The sequence below is a fragment of the Aristolochia californica genome, unplaced genomic scaffold (assembly GCF_029961685.1).
Source record: "Aristolochia californica isolate CCGP_79_NKW_82.1479 unplaced genomic scaffold, dmAriCali1.0.hap1 SCAF_6, whole genome shotgun sequence".
In the NCBI taxonomy this organism is placed as follows: Eukaryota; Viridiplantae; Streptophyta; class Magnoliopsida; order Piperales; family Aristolochiaceae; genus Aristolochia; species Aristolochia californica.
In genome coordinates, this window is record NW_027182257.1 from 16347517 (window position 1) to 16364450 (window position 16934).

General features: G+C 34.6%; 1 non-coding gene across 1 annotated transcript; it reads right to left on the bottom strand.

The window, feature by feature from the left end:
- Positions 1 to 12678: 12678 nt before the first annotated feature.
- LOC137935613 (small nucleolar RNA R71) lies at positions 12679 to 12785 on the bottom strand. The gene has a single exon (XR_011109312.1). It is a non-coding gene; the product is annotated as a small nucleolar RNA R71 (small nucleolar RNA).
- Positions 12786 to 16934: the final 4149 nt, after the last annotated feature.

Genomic DNA, 16934 nt, shown 5'->3' on the forward strand with positions numbered 1-16934 from the left:
TCACAACAAAATGAAAATTTTCAGTTTATGCATTTAAAAAATTGAAAACTATGATAAATGTATGTGAAGAAAATTATTTCACGACTAAAAATAAACACCAAAGTTTAGTTATGCATGTTCGGGAAATTTCACTAGTACAACCCTAATGGCTTTGTGGAATTTTATAAGAAAGAGATTTCTAATTGATCCTAACATGCTTTACATGTGTTGAATATGCATGCCTGAAACATGTAGAAGATGCAAATGACCTAATCATCCAAAGCCAAACAACCCAATTTTTGCATATTTTACAAAAAGCGGTCCTATCAATCATTGATCATCGAAAATGTTTTGATCGATTAATGATATGTAACAGCTATAACTTTATTAGAAATGACTTATGGTTTGGGAGTCAGCACTCCGCTGAAAATGCCTCGACCCCCTCTTCTGATTATTGCCAAACCTAATATATACAAAACAAAAAGAGTTTAAAATCCTTAAAAATCACTGATACTTTTTGGAAATATCTTCCGCAGTATTCGTGCATTTCCTTTTTGGATGTTCAATATTTTTTCAAATCCAAACTTGAGATTTTACTCTCCTATTTTTCTCGTAAACAAAAAGATAATGCAAATAGATCACAAAAAAATGAAAATTTTAGAGTTTATGTATGCAAAAAATTTAAAACAATAATATATGTAAGTGAAGAAAATTATTTCACACACTAAAAACGAAGACCATAGTTTTGTTCGCAATGTTTGGTAAATTCCACTAGTATAACCCCTAATGGCTTGGAGGAATTTTATAAGAAAGAGATTTCTAATTGATCCAAACATGTTTTAAATGTGGTCAATATGCATGCCTAAAACATGTTGAAGATGCAAATGACCTAATGATCCAAAAATTTCAAGGAGTAGAAAAAATTAAATTCTCAAGTTGACGTGCGATAGGATATTTACCAGAGCCAAACAACCCTCTTTTTGCCTATTTTACAAAAAGTGGACCTAACAATTATAGATGATCGAAAATGTTTTATCGATTAATGATGTGTAACGGCTATTATTTTTGCTAGAACAGACTTATGGTTTGGGAGTCAACACTCAATTAAAAATGCCTCACACGCCCTCTTCCGATGATTGCAAAAACGAATATAAAAAAAAAACTAAAAGATTTTAAAATCCTTAAAATTCGAAGATACATTTTAGAATTATCTCTTAGCATTTGTACATTTCCATTTTGGATGTTCAATTATTTTTCAAATCCAAACTTGAGTTTTCCCTCTCCCATTTTTCTCCTAAACAAAAAGATACGGCAAATAGAGCACAAAAAAATGAAAATTTTAGAGTTTATGTATGAAAAATATTGAAAACTATAATAAATGTAAGTGAAAAAAATTATTTCACACACTAAAAATGAACACCAAATTTTTATTATCCATGTTTTGGAAATTCCACTAGTACAACCCCTAATAACTTGGTGGAACTTTATAAGAAAGAGATTTCTAATTGATCATAACACGTTTTAAATATGGTGGATATGCATGCCTGAAACATGTTGAAGATGCAAATGACCTAACAATCCAAAAATTTCAAAGAGAAGAAAAAATTAAATTCTCAAGTTTACATGCGGTGGGATATTTACTGGAGCCAAATATTTTACAAAACCCGGACCTAACAATCATAGATCATCGTAAATGTTTTGATCGATTAATGATGTGGAACGGCTATAGTTTTTATGAGAAATGACTTATGGTTTGGGAGTCAACACTCAGTAAAAAATGCCTCACTCCCCCTCATCCAATGATTGCAAAACTTAATATATAAAGAACTAAAAGAGTTTAAAATCCTTAAAAATCAAAGATACATTTAGGAATTATCTCTCTCAGCATTTGTCCATTTCCATTTTGGATGTTAATTTTTTTTTCAAATTCAAACTTCAGTTTTCACTCTCCCATTTTTCTCGTAAACAAAAAGACAAGGCAAATAGATCACAATAAAATGAAAATTTTAGAGTTTATGTATGCAGAAAATTGAAATTTATAATAACTGTAAGTGAAGAAAATTATTTCACACACTAAAAATGAACACCAAAAATTTGTTATCCATGTTTGTGAAATTCCACTAGTGCAACCCCTAATGGCTTCATGGAATTTTATAAGAAAGTGATTTCTAATTGATCCTAACATGTTTTAAATGTGGTGGATATGCATGCCTCAAAAATTTTGAAGATGGATATGACCTATTGATCCAAAAATTTCAAGGAGTAGAAAAAATTAAATTCTCATGTTAACGTGCGGTGGGATATTTACCAGAGCCAAACAACCCACTCTTTGCCTATTTTACAAAATGCAGACCTGACAATCACAGATCATCAAAAATGTTTTGGTCGATTAATGACGTGTAATGGCTATAATTTTTATTAGAAATGACTTAAGGTTTGGGAATCAACACTTAGTTAAAAATGCCTCGCCCCTCCTCTTCCAATGATTGCAAAACCTAATATATAAAAAACTGAAAGAGTTTACAATCCTAAAAATTCATAGATACTTTTTGGAATTATCTCACTCAGCATTTGGGCATTTCCATTATGCATGTTCAATTGTTTTTCAAATCCAAACTTGAATTTTTACTCTTCGATTTTTCACGAAAACAAAATGATAACGCAAATAGATCACAACAAAATGAAACTTTTAGAGTTTATTTGTGCAAAAAATTGAAAACTATTATAAATTTAAGTGAAGAAAATTATTTCACGCACTAAAAATGAACACCAAAGTTTTTTTATCCATGTTTGGGAAATTCCACTAGTACAACCCTTATTGGTTGGTGGAATTTTTTAAGAAAGATATTTCTAATTGATCCTAACATGTTTTAAATGTGGTGGATATGCATGCCTGAAACATGTTTAAGATGCAAATGACTTAATAATCCAAAAATTTGAAGGAGCAAAAAAAATTAAATTCTCAAGTTAACGTGCGGTGGGATATATACTAGAGCCAAACAACCCACTTTTTGCCTATTTTACAAAATGCGGACCTAACAATCATAGATCATCCTAAATATTTTGATCGATTAATGATGTGTAACGGTTATAATTTTTGTTAGAAATGACCTATGGTTTGGGAGTCAACACTCAGTTAAAAATGCCTCGCCCCCTCTCTTTCGTTGATTGCAAAATCGAATATATTAAAAAGTAAAAGAGTTTACAATCCTTAAAAATCACATAAAATTTTTGGTATTATCTCTCTCAGTATTTTTGCATTTCCCTTTTGGATGCTCAATTTTTTTTCTAATATAAACTTGAGTTCTCACTCTCCTATTTTTTTCGTAAACAAAAAAATAAGACAAATATATCACATCAAAATGAAAATTTTAGAGCTTATGTACGTAAAAAATTTAAAACTATAATAAATGTAAGCGAAGAAAATTATTTCATGCACTAAAAATGAACACCAAAGTTTTTTTATGCCTGTTTGACAAATTGCACTAGTACAACCCTTAATGGCTTGGTGGTATTTTATAAGAAAGGGATTTCTAATTGATCCAAACATTTTTTAAATGTGCTGGATATGCATGCCTCAAACATGTTGAAGATGCAAATGGCCTAATGATCCCAAATTTTGAAGGAGTAGAAAAAATTAAATTCACAAGTTAAGTTGCGGTGGGATATTTACCAGAGCAAAACCACCCACTTTTGGCCTATTTTACAAAAAGCGGACCTAACAATCATAGATCATCGTAAATGTTTTGATCAATTAATGAAGTGTAACGGCTATAATTTTTATGACAAATAACTTAAGGTTTGGGAGTCAACATTGAGTTAAACACGCTCCCTCCCCCCCCCACTTTTCCGATGATTGCAAAACCTAATATATTAAAAAATAAAAGTATTTAAAATCCTTAAAAATCACAGATACTTTTTGGAATTATCTCTCTCAGCATTTGTGCATTTCTATTTTGGATATTCAATTTTTTTTCAAATCCAAACTTGAGTTTTCCCTTTCTGGTTTTTCTCGTAAACGAAAAGATAAGTCAAATAGATCACAAAAAAATGAAAATTTTAGAGTTAATGTATGCAAACAATTGAAATATATAATATATTTAATTGAAGAAAATTATCTCACGCACTAAAAATGAACACCAAAGTTTTGTTAACCCTGTAAGAGAAATTCCACTAGTACAACGCCTAATATCTTGGTGCAATTTTATAAGAAAGAGATTTTTAATTGAATCCTAACATGTTTTAAATGTGGTGGATAAGCATGCCTAAGATATGTTGAAGATGCAAATGACCAAATGATCCAAAAATTTCAAGGAATAGAAAAAATTAAATTGCCAAGTTAACATGCAGTGGGAGATTTACCTGTGCTAAACAACCCACTTTTTGCCTATTTTACAAAAAGCGGACCTAACAATCATACATCATCATAAATGTTTTGATCAATTAATGATGTGTAACGGCTATAATATTTGTTAGAAATGACTGATGGTTTGAGAGTCAACAGTCAGCTAAAAATGCCTCGCCCCCCATTTTTCGATGATTGAAAAACCTAATATATAAAAAAACTAAAAGAGTTTACAATCCTTAAAAATCACAGATACTTTTGAGAATTATCTCTCTCAGCATTTGTGCATTTCCATTATGGATGTTCAATTTTTTTTCAAATCCAAACTTGAGTTTTCTTTCTCTCATTTTTCTTGTAAACAAAAAGACAAGGCAAAAAGATCACAATAAAATAAAAATTATGCATGCAAAAAATTGAAAACTATAATAAATGTAAGTGAAGAAAATTATTTCACGCACTAAAAAGGAACACCAAAGTTTTGTTATCCATGTTTGGGAAATTCCACTAGTACTACCACTAATGGATTGGTGGAATTTTATAAGAAAGATATTTCTAATTGATCCTAACATGTTTTAAATGTAGTGGATATGCATGTCTCTAATATTTTGTAGATTCAAATGACCTAATGATCCAAAAATTTCAAGGTGTAGAAAAAATTAAATTCTCAAATTAACCTGTGGTGGGATATTTACAAGAGCCAAATAACCCACATTTTGCCTATTTTACAACAAGCGGACCTAACAATCATAGATCATCGTAAATGTTTTGATCGATTAATATTGTGTAATGGCTACAATTTTTGTGAGAAATGATTTATGGTGTGGGAGTCAACACTCAGTCAAAAAAGCCTCAACACCCCCCCCCCCCCCCCCCCCCCTCTCCCCTCTTCCGATGATTGCAAAATCCAATATAGAAAAAACTAAAAGAGTATACAATCCTGAAAAATCAAAGAACCTTTATGGAATTATCTCTCTGCATTTGTGCATTTCCAATTTGGATGTTCAATTCTTTTTCAAATCCAAACTTGAGTTTTCTTTCTCCCATTTTTCTTGTAAACAAAAAGATAAGGCAATTAGATCACAACAAAATGAAATTTTTAGAGTTTATGTACACAAAAAATTGAAAAATAAAATAAATGTAAGCGAAGAAAATTATTTCACTCACCAGAAATGAACACCAAAGTTTTGTCATCCATGTTGGGGAAATTCCACTAGTACAACCCTAATAGCTTGATGGAATTTTATAAGAAAGAGATTTCTAATATATCCTCACATGTTTTGAATGTGGTGGATATGCATACCTAAAATCCAAACTTGAGTTTTCAATCTCCAGTTTTTCTCGTAAACCAAAAGTAAGCCAAAATGATCACAACAAAATAAAATTTTTAGAGTTTATTAATGCAAAAAATGTAAAACTATACAAAATATAAGTGAAGAAAATTATTTCTTGCACTAAAAATGAACACCAAAGTTTTGTTATCCATGTTTGGGAAATTCCACTAGTACAACCCCTAATAGCTTTGTGAAATTTTATAAGAAAGAGATTTCTAATTGATCTTAACATGTTTTAAATGTGGTGGATATGTATGCCTGAAACAAGTTGAAAATGACCTAATGATCCAACAATTTAAAGGAGTTGAAAACATTAAATTCTCAAGTTAACGTGCCGTGGGATATTTACCAAAGCCATACAACCCACTTTTTGACTATTTTACAAAAAGAGTAGCTAACAATCATACATCATTGTAAATATTTTGATCGATTAATGATGTGTAACGGCTATAATTTTTTTAAGAAATGACTTATGGTTTGGGAGTCAACACACATAAAAATGCCGCGCCCCCCTCTGCCGATGATTGAAAAACCTAATATATAAAAAAAATAAAGAGTTTACAGTGCTTAAAAATTAAATATACTTTTTGGAATTACCTCTCTTAAAATTTGTGCATTCCCATTTTGGATGTTCAATTTTTTTTCAAATCCAAATCTATGTTTTTACTCTCCCATTTTTCTCGTCAACAAAAATATTAGGCAAATAGATCACAACAAAATGAAATTTTTAGAGTTTATGTATGAAAAAAATTTCAAACTATAATAAATGTAAGTGAAGAAAAATATTTCATGCACTAAAAATGAGCACCAAAGTTTTGTTATCCATGTTTTGGAAATTCCACTCGTTCAACCCCTAAAGGCTTAGTGGAATTTTATAGGAATGAGATTTCTAATTGATCCTAACATGTTTTAAATGTGCTGGATATCAATGCCTTAAACATGTAGATGAAGCAAATGACCTAATGATCCAAAAATTTCAAGGAATAGAAAAAATTAAATTCTCAAGTTAACGTGCGGTGTGATATTTACCAGAGCCAAACAACCCACTTTTTGCCTATTTTACAAAAAGTGGACCTAAAAATCATAGATCATCGTAAATTTTTTGATGGATTAATTATGAGTAACGACTATAATTTTGGTTAGATATGACTTATGGTTTGGAGTCAACACTCAACCCCCCCCCCCCCCCCCCCCCCCCCCCCCCCCCCCCCCTCTTCCGATGATTGCAAAACCTAATACACAAAAAACTAAAAGAGTTTACAATCTTAACAAATCATAGATACTTTTTGGAAGTATCTCTCTCAGCATTTGTGCATTTCCTTTTTGCTTGTTCAATTTTTTTTCTATCCAAACTTGAGTTTTCACTCTTCCATTTTTCTCGTAAAAAAAAAAAAGAAGGCAAATAGATCACAAAAAAATGGAAATTTTAGAGTTTATGTATGCAAAAAATTGAAAAATATAATAAATGTAAATGAAGAAAATTATTTCACGCACTAAAAATGAACACCAAAGTTTTGTTATCCATGTTTGTGAAATTCCACTAGTACAACCAACCCCTAATGGCTTGATAGAATTTTATAAGAAAGCGATTTATAATTGATCCTAACATGTTTTAAATGTGGTGGATATGCATTCTTGAAACATTTGGAAGATGCATATGACCTAATGATCCAAAAATTTCAATGAGTAGAAAAAATTAAATTCTCAAGTTAACGTACGGTGGGATATTTACCAGAGCCAAACTACCCACTTTTTGCCTATTTTAAAAAAAGAGGACCTAACAATCATAGATCATCATAAATGTTTTGGTCTATTAATAACATGTCACGGCTATAATTTTTATTAGAAATGACTTATGGTTTGGGAATCAACACTCAGTTAAAAAAGTCTCCCCCCCCCCTCTTACAGTGATTGCAAAATCTAATATAAAAAAAAACTAAAAGAGTTTACAATCCTTAAAATTAAAAGATACTTTTTGGAATTATCTCTCTCAGCATTTGTGCATTTCGATTATGGATGTTCAATTTTTTTTCAAATTCAAAATTGAATTTTCACTCTCCCATTTTTCTCAAAAACAAAAAGATATAACGCAAATAGATCGCAGCAAAATGAAACTTTCAGAGTTTATGTATGTAAAAAATTGAAAAATATAATAAATGTAAGTGAAGAAAATTATTTCACGCACTAAAAATGAACACCAAAGTTTTGTTATCCAGGTTTGGGAAATTCCACTAGTACCACCCCTATTGGTTGGTGGAATTTTATAAGAAAGATCTTTCTAATTGATCCTAACATGTTTTAAATTTCATGGATATGCATGCTTGAAACATGTTTAAGATGCAAATGACCTAATGATCCAAAAATTTGGAGTAGAAAAAATTAAATTCTCAAGTTAACGTGCTATGGGATATTTACCACAGCCAAACAACCCACTTTTTGCCTATTTTACAAAATACAGACCTAACAATCATAGCTCATCATAAATGTTTTGATTGATTAATGATGTGTAACGACTATAATTATTGTTAGAAATGACTTATGGTTTGGGAGTCAACACTTGGTTAAAAATGCCTCTTCCCCTTTCTTCTGATGATTGCAAAATCTAATATATAAAAAACTAAAAGAGATACTTAAAAATCACAGATACTTTTTGAAATTATCTCTATCAGCATTTGTGCATTTCCATTTTTTATGTTCAGTTTTTTTTAAAATCCAAACTTGAGTTTTCACTGTCCCATTTTTCTCGTAAACAAAAATATTAGGCAAATAGATCACAACAAAATGAAAATTTTAGAGTTAATGTATGGAAAAAATTGAAAATTATAATAAATGTAAGTGAAGAAAATTATTTCATGCACTAAAAATGAACACCAAAGTTTTGTTATCCATGTTTGGGAAATTCCACTTGTACAACCTCTAATGGCTTGGTGGAATTTTAAAAGAAATAGATTTTTAATTGATCCTAACATGTTTTAAATGTGGTGGATATGCATGCCTGGAACATGTTGAAGATGCAAATGACCTAATGATTCAAAACTTTCAAGGTGTAGAAAAAATTAAATTCTCAAGTTAACGTGCGGTGGGATATTTACGTAAGCCAAATAACCAACGTTTTTCCTATTTTACAAAAAGGGGACCTAACAATCATTGATCATCGTAAATATTTTGATTGATTAATGATGTGTAACAACTATAATTTATGTTAGAAATCACTTAAGGTTTCAGAATCAACACTCAGTTAAAAATACCTCGCCTTCCTCTTGCGATGATCGCAAAGCCTAATATATAAAAAACTAAAAGAGTTTACAATCCTTAAAAATAAAAGATACTTTTTGGAATTATCTCTAAGCATTTTTACTTATCCATTTTGGATGTTCAATTATTTTTCAAATCCAAACTTGAGTTTTCTCTCTCCCATTTTTCTCGTAAACAAAAACTTAATGCAAAAAAATCACAACAAAATGAAAATTTTAGAGTTTAAGTATGCAAAAAATTGAATACTATAATAATAAATGTAAGTCAAGAAAATTATTTCACGCACTAAAAATCTACACCAAAGTTTTGTTATCTTTGTTTGGGAAATTCCACTAGTACAACCCCTAATGGCTTGGTGGAATTTTATAAGAAAGAAATTTCTAATTGATCCAAACATGTTTTAAATGTGGTGGATTTGCATGCCTGAAACATGTTGAAGAAGAAAATGACCTAATGATCCAAAAATTTCAAGGAGTAGAAAAATTTAAATTCTCAAGTTAACTTGCAGTGGGATATTTACTGGAGCCAAACAACCCACTTTTTGCCTATTTTACAAAAAGCGGACCTAACAATCATAGATCATCGTAAATGTTTTGATCAATTAACGAAGTGTAACAGCTATAATTTTTGTTAGAAATGAGTTATGTTTTGGGAGTCCACACTCAGTTAAAAATGCCTCGCCCTCCCCTCTTTCACCATTTGTGTATTTCCATTTTGGGTGTTCAATTTTTTTTCATATCCAAACTTGAGTTTTCTTTCTCCCATTTTTCTTGTAAAAAAAAAGGCAAATAGATCACAAAAAAATGAAAATTTTAGAGTTTATGTATGCAAAAAATTGAGAATTATAATAAATGTATGTGAAGAAAATTATTTCACGAACTAAAAACAAACACTAAGGTTTTGGTATCGATGTTTGGGTAATTCCACTAGTAGAACCCCTTGCAGCTTCGTGGAATTTTTTAAGAAAGAGATCTGTAATTAATATTAACATGTTTTAAATGTGATGGATATGCATGCCTGAAACATGTTGAAGATGCAAAGGAGCTAATGATCCAAAAATTTCAAGGAGTAAAAAAAATTAAATTCTCAAGTTAACGTGCGGTGCGACATTTACCAGAGCCAAACAACACACTTTTTGCCTATTTTACAACAAGCGGACCTAACAATCATACATCATCTTAAATTTTTTTATCGATTAATGAAGTGTAACGGCAATAATTTTTTTTAGAAATGACTTATGTTTGGGAGTCAACACTCAGTTAAAAATGCCTCCCCCCCTCTACCGATGATTGCAAAACCTAATATATAAAAAACTAAAAGAGTTTACAATCTTTAAAAATGACAAATAGTTTTTGGAATTATCTCTCTCAGCATTTGTGCATATCCATTTTGGATGTTCAATTTTTTTTTCCAATCCAAACTTGAGGTTTCACTCTCCCATTTTCTCGTAAACAAAAAGATAAGGCAAATAGATCACAACAAAATGAAAATTTAAGAGTTTACGTATGCAAAAAATTGAAAACTATAATAAATGTAAGTGAAGAAAATAATTTCATGCACTAAAAATGAACACCAAAGGTTTGTTATCCATGTTAGAAAAATTCCACTAGTACAACCTGATAGATGCCATATTCTGACTTGAGAACTAGGTTAATTATAATAGAATAACCTTTATAATTGTGTTATAGGTGGTTATTTATCGATTTTCAAATCAAATGAGCATTTATTGAATTTGGCATTAATCACTGTCGATATTGCATATTTTTCTCTCCTGAATTATATTTCATTGTTTTTAAGGTTTATTTCTTCCTGAAATGCTTTTTATAGATTCAATTATGGAATTTCAGAAGAATTTTGGTGGAGAAGGAGATATTTACCAAAATGCCCTTAGTGAAATGGAGGTGATTTTTAGGGCAATTCGTTTTAAAACAAATAAGATGGTATTAAAGGAAAAGAGGAGCGTCGAAGGGGGGAGGAGAGCGTCAAGAGAAAACAGAGGGCGTCAACCAAAACAAAGCACCAGAAACAGGAGAAGACCCGAGAGAAGTTTCCCACCGTCGTTCGCCACGCCACTGTCTTTCGCCGCGCCACCGTCGTCCACCGCCGTCCAGCAATCGAGAACAAACCCAAGGCGAGCTCGAGAGAGTCTCCGTCGAGGTGAATTTGACAGTGCTAGTGTCCGCTCGCCAGGACGAGAGGTGATCTGAGAGGGCTTCTCCGGTACCAATTCCGCATTCCGACCATCCTCCGGCATCTATTATGTATTTTCGACCATTCCCGGAGCTATTCCGACTCTGACCGAGACTCGGGAGAGCTGGTTAGAGAACTTCATCTCTGTTTCGTTCTTCGCCGGACGTCACCTCCATCCGTTGGCTTCTATCCTTTGTCGCCGTCGTCGTCTCTACCTCCGGCCACTCACTCTTGCTACCCGAAGCCATCAATTTCGGGAAATTGCTGCACCCGTGAGAACGAGTTGCTGCCCGAGCGAGAGGAAGGAGAAGGGGAGTAATTCATCATTTTTTAATTTAATTTTTTATATAGTTTGAACTTAGGTTTTGAATGTTTATTGAATCTCATTTGATAATTAATGTTTATTGAATATTTGTTTTTCGGATATTTGATTAAATTAGCTAATTAGGGTAGGATTATAATTGAGGTTGGATTTTGGTATTTTAATCCGATTTCTGTCTTTCACTCTATGCGCTCGAGAGGGGCTAGATGCAAGGATTGAGAAATCGGATCCATGGTTACGTGAGCTCGAGAGAGGCAGGAATCACCGTAAAATCCAGAGTTGACGTTTCCTGTTGTGCAAGTAGTTAACCAGATGATTGCTTGATAATTTAGGATATAATTAGTGTTTAGTTCATATTAATTCATCATATTTGGTTAGGCTAGTTGACTGAAGAATACACAAAATTCAGTCCTCCCTGTGGATATGACCCTCGATTCCCACTAAATTACATGAACGATTCGTACGCTTGCGAGGTATTAAAGCCGATGTAATAAAATTCTACATCAAGTTTTTGGCGCCGTTTCCAAGGAGGCACGTATTAAGTGTATTTCTTTGTTCTCCATGGTCTTAGGTTAGATTTATTTTTATTTTATTTTATTTTATTTTATTTTTATTTTTTATTTTTTGCTTTCATAATTTTAGCTTGGTGATTTTGTATGGAATTATTTTTATTTCTTCTAGTTATTTCATATTTTTAGTAGTGAGTTTGTTAGCTTAATTTGATAGTTCATTTTGTTTCATTTTGTGTTTTTATGCACGGGCACCGCTCCCTAGGTGGACCATTAGCTCCCTTTGTTGAAGAGGTAGAACATATTTTTAGGAAAACACCCGAAGTCAAGTTAGGAGCTACCATGGCCAATCAGGGCGAACCAGTACAGTTACCTACAGCAGGTGACTGTAGAGCCATGAGGGATTATTCTATCCCATCCCACTTCACATCACCTTCTTGCATTATATTGCCACCCACTACTGCTGCCAGTTATGAGATGAAACCGGGTGTGATCCAACTCCTCCCTACATTCTATGGGTTGGAGAAGGAGGACCCATATTACCACATCAAAGAATTCTTAGATATTTGTGCAACTTTCAAATTCTAGAATTTCTCAGATGACTCTGTCCGGTTAAGACTTTTTCCATTTTCACTTAAGGATAAGGCCAAGTCTTGGCTTAATTCCTTAGAGGTGGGCAGCATTACTTCATGGGACACATTAGTCACAAATTTTTTGTCCAAGTACTTTCCCATTCAGAGAACTACAACCCTCAGAAGAGAAATCTCCAACTTTATGCAGCAGAAGGGTGAACACTTTTATGAGCCTTGGGAGAAATGGAAGGATTTGATCCGTAGGTGTCCGCATCATGGGTTTGAGAAATGGCATTTAGTTCAATACTTTTATCAAGGTCTTACACCCCAGGTTAGATCCATGGTAGATGCAACGAGTGGTGGGAGTTTGATGGGTAAGAGTGCTAGTGAGGTGTGGGATTTTTTTGAAATGTTGAGTGATCAATCTCAGCAATGGGGTTCGTCATTTAATGTTGATAGGAGATCCCACAAAGCTAAAAGAGGGGGTCTCTACGAGGTTAGTGAAACACCTATGCTCATGGCCAAGATTGAGGGGTTGACTAGAAAAATTGATGCCCTTATGGTGTCCAAGAGTTCACCTGCTCCTAACCCATCAACTATCTGTGCCATATGCTGTGGTTCATCTCATCCCACACAAATGTGTCCATCTAGTTCATCCTACCCAGAGCTCATTGAGGACTTGAATGCAGTCCAGAATTTTCATAGACCAAACTGGAACGATCCTTTTTCAAAAACATATAATCCGGGTTGGGCTAGGCACCCAAATTTCTCATGGTCTAAGGGCCCACAGGTTGGGGGTCCTCCAAGGTTTACTCAACCCCAAGCTCCGTGCCCACACTTCACTCAACAGCCATTGATTCCACAAAAACCTTCACTTGAGGATACACTTCAATTATTCATGCAGAATACAGTCCTCCATTGCTAAAATTGAAATACAAGTGAGTCAGTTGGCCAGCCACATGAGTGAACAAGCACAAAATAGACTCCCGAGTCAAACCATTCCTAACCCCAAAAGCACACATGAGAGTGGGTTGAGTTCCAAACCCCACCATGAGCAAGCCAAAGCCATAATCACCCTTAGGAGTGGTCGTGAGTTGAACAATGGGGTAGGGACCACTAAGTCTAAGGAGTCAAAGGATGACAATGGGGACACATCATTGGGTGAAGAACCTCCAAGTTCTCCACCAACAGCCAAGCAGATCCCTAACCAAGTCCCACTAGCTCATTATCCGCAGAGGTTATCGGGCCCACCAAGGAAAGGAGATAGCATGCATGAAACGTTGGAACTGTTTAGTAAAGTTCACATTAACATTCCACTTCTTGATGCTATTAGGCAAGTCCCTTCCTATGCCCGATTTTTGAAAGACCTTTGTACACAGAAGAGAAAACAACATGTTAAAAAAAAGGTCTTTCTTACTGAGAATGTAAGCTCAATTCTGAAGCACAACACTCCTCCTAAAGTTAAAGATCCTGGATGTCCCACAATTTCATGTGTCATTGATGAACATACCATCTAGAGAGCTCTTCTTGACTTAGGGGCAGGTGTGAATTTGCTTCCTTTCTTTGTGTACTAGCAATTAGGTTTGGGGGAATTGAAGCCTACTCCCATCACACTTCAACTAGCTGACCGTTCTGTCAAGATACCACGAGGAATAGTTGAAGATGTTTTGATAAAAGTGGACAAATTTCTGTTCCCGGTTGATTTCATTGTTCTTGATACAGAACCAGTAGTCAATGTGACCAACCAAATTCCTGTCATCCTAGGACGTCCCTTCTTAGCCACATCTAATGCTATCATTCATTGTAAAAGTGGTGAGTTGGAGTTGTCTTTTGGAAAATTTAAGGTCTCATTGAATGTATTTAATGCCGGGCACCACCCACTTGAGTCTAATGATCTGAGTCCTGCATTTAAGATAGAAACTGTTATGCTTGATGACGAATCCACTCTTGAATCTTTTGAGTCTTGCATAACATCTTTAGACATGGACTATTTTGATGAGGAAACATATTTTCAAGAGGTTGATTCTTTACGCAATTTTGTAACTCTGTTGGAGGAAGCTTATGAGGTTATCACAACTGATTATCCACAGGATCTTCATCTTGACTTGGACAAACCTCTTGAACCTTCCAATCTAGATCTTAAGCCACTTCCTCCCACGTTGAAGTATGCATTTTTGGGGCCCATGAACTCATTACCAGTCATTATTTCCTCTGATTTAAGTACTGAGCAGGAGGAACAATTGACTTAAGTTTTACAAGCACACAGAGAGGCATTGGGGTGGACTCTTGATGCCTTAAAAGGGACTAGCCCCTCCATATGCATGCATCATATTCATTTGGAGGAGGGGACTAAAGCCTCACGTGAGATGCAACGTAGGTTAAATCCCCATATGCTGGAGGTTGTGAGAGAATAAGTCATCAGGTTGCTTGTGATAGGAATAATTTACTCTATTTCCGATAGCACCTAGGTGAGTCCAATTCAAGTTGTCCCTAAGAAAGGGGGGATAACGATAATGAAAAATGAAAGTGGTGAATTGATTCCCACAAGAACTACCACCAAGTGGCGTGTTTGCATTGACTATAGAAAACTTAATTCCGCCACTAGGAAGGATCACTTCCCACTACCTTTCATTGATCAGGTACTAGAGCGATTGGCCGGCCATAATTTTTATTGCTTCTTAGATGGATACTCCGGCTACAATCAAATTCCCATTGCTCCAGAAGACCAGGAAAAGACCACATTCACGTGTCCGTTTGGCACCTATGCTTAGAGACGCATGGCTTTTGGTTTATGCAATGCGCCCGCCACTTTCCAACGGTGCATGATGAGTATCTTTTCCGACATGATTGGTGACTTTTTAGGACATGTAGTGTCTGAGTGGGGTGTAGAAGTGGACAAAGCCAAGGTTGACCTAATTGCCAATCTGCCACCACCTACTTCTGTGAAGGGGGTGCGTTCTTTCCTTGGCCATGCTGGGTTCTATAGGCATTTCATTAAAGACTTTAGCAAAATTTCTCGTCCTTTGATGAATTTGCTTGCTCAAGATGTTGCTTTTGCTTTTGATGATGCCTGTATTCATGCTTTTGAGACACTGAAGAAATGTTTGTCCACTACACCCATTGTCCAACCCCCTACTTGGTCTTTGCCTTTTGAGTTGATGTGTGATGCCTCTGACTATGCATTGGGGGCTGTTTTGGGGCAAAAGACGGATAAAATGCCCTGTGTCATTCAGTATGCTAGCCGCACTCTTCATGATGCTCAATTGAATTACACTACCACTGAGGAGTTGCTAGCTGTTGTGTTTGCCTTGAACAAATTCAGATCATATCTGTTAGGGTCAAAGGTTATAGTGTTCACTGATCATTCTGCTTTGAAGTACTTATTATCCATCAAGGACACTAAACCTCGCTTGATTAGATGGATCTTGCAATTGCAAGAATATGACCTTGAGATTCGAGATAAGAAGGGTTGTGAGAATGTTGTTGCTGATCATCTATCAAGGATATGGGTAGCACCTCAGGAAGGATTCCTTCCTTTAAATGATTCCTTCCCTGATGAACAACTTCTCCAAGTATCCCAGTTGCCTTGGTTTGCTGACATAGTCAACTATCTTGTAACTCATAAGATTCCTGATTATTGGAGTAAACAAGATCGGTTGAAATTCTTTTCACAAGTCATACATTTTTTTTGGGATGACCCTTATTTGTTCAAGGTGTGTTCTGACCAAGTCATTAGGCGTTGTGTACATGAGCAAGACTTTGCCAACATTCTTGAATTTTGTCATTCCCACGCATGTGGTGGACATTTTGGTGCTAGAAAGACCGTGGCTAAAGTCTTGCAATGTGGTTTCTATTGGCCTTCATTATTTAGAGATACCCATGAGTTTTGTCAGGTGTGTGATAAATGCCAACGAACTGGTTGTTTGTCTAGGAAGAACATGATGCCTCTTAACCCCATTCTTATTGTTGAATTGTTTGATGTGTGGGGTATTGACTTCATGGGTCCTTTTCCTGTCTCGTTCGGCTATCAATACATCCTTGTTGCTGTTGAATATATCTCTAAATGGATTGAAGCTATTGGATGTAAGACAAACGATCACAAAGTGGTGGTAAAGTTTTTAAAAGAAAATATCTTTAATCGGTTTGGTACCCCGAGAGCGATCGTCAGTGATGGGGGATCTCATTTTTGTAACAGAGCATTTGAGACCTTATTGAAGAAATATTCCATCACTCATCGGGTGTCCACTCCGTACCACCCACAAACTTGAGGTCAAGTGGAAATCTCTAATAGGGAGATCAAACGGATTATGGGGAAGTCGGTTCGCTTTGATAGGAAAGATTGGTCCACTCGATTGGATGATGCTTTATGGGATTTTCAAACCACTTATAAGACTCCTATTGGGATGTCTACATTTCACCTAGTGTTCGGCA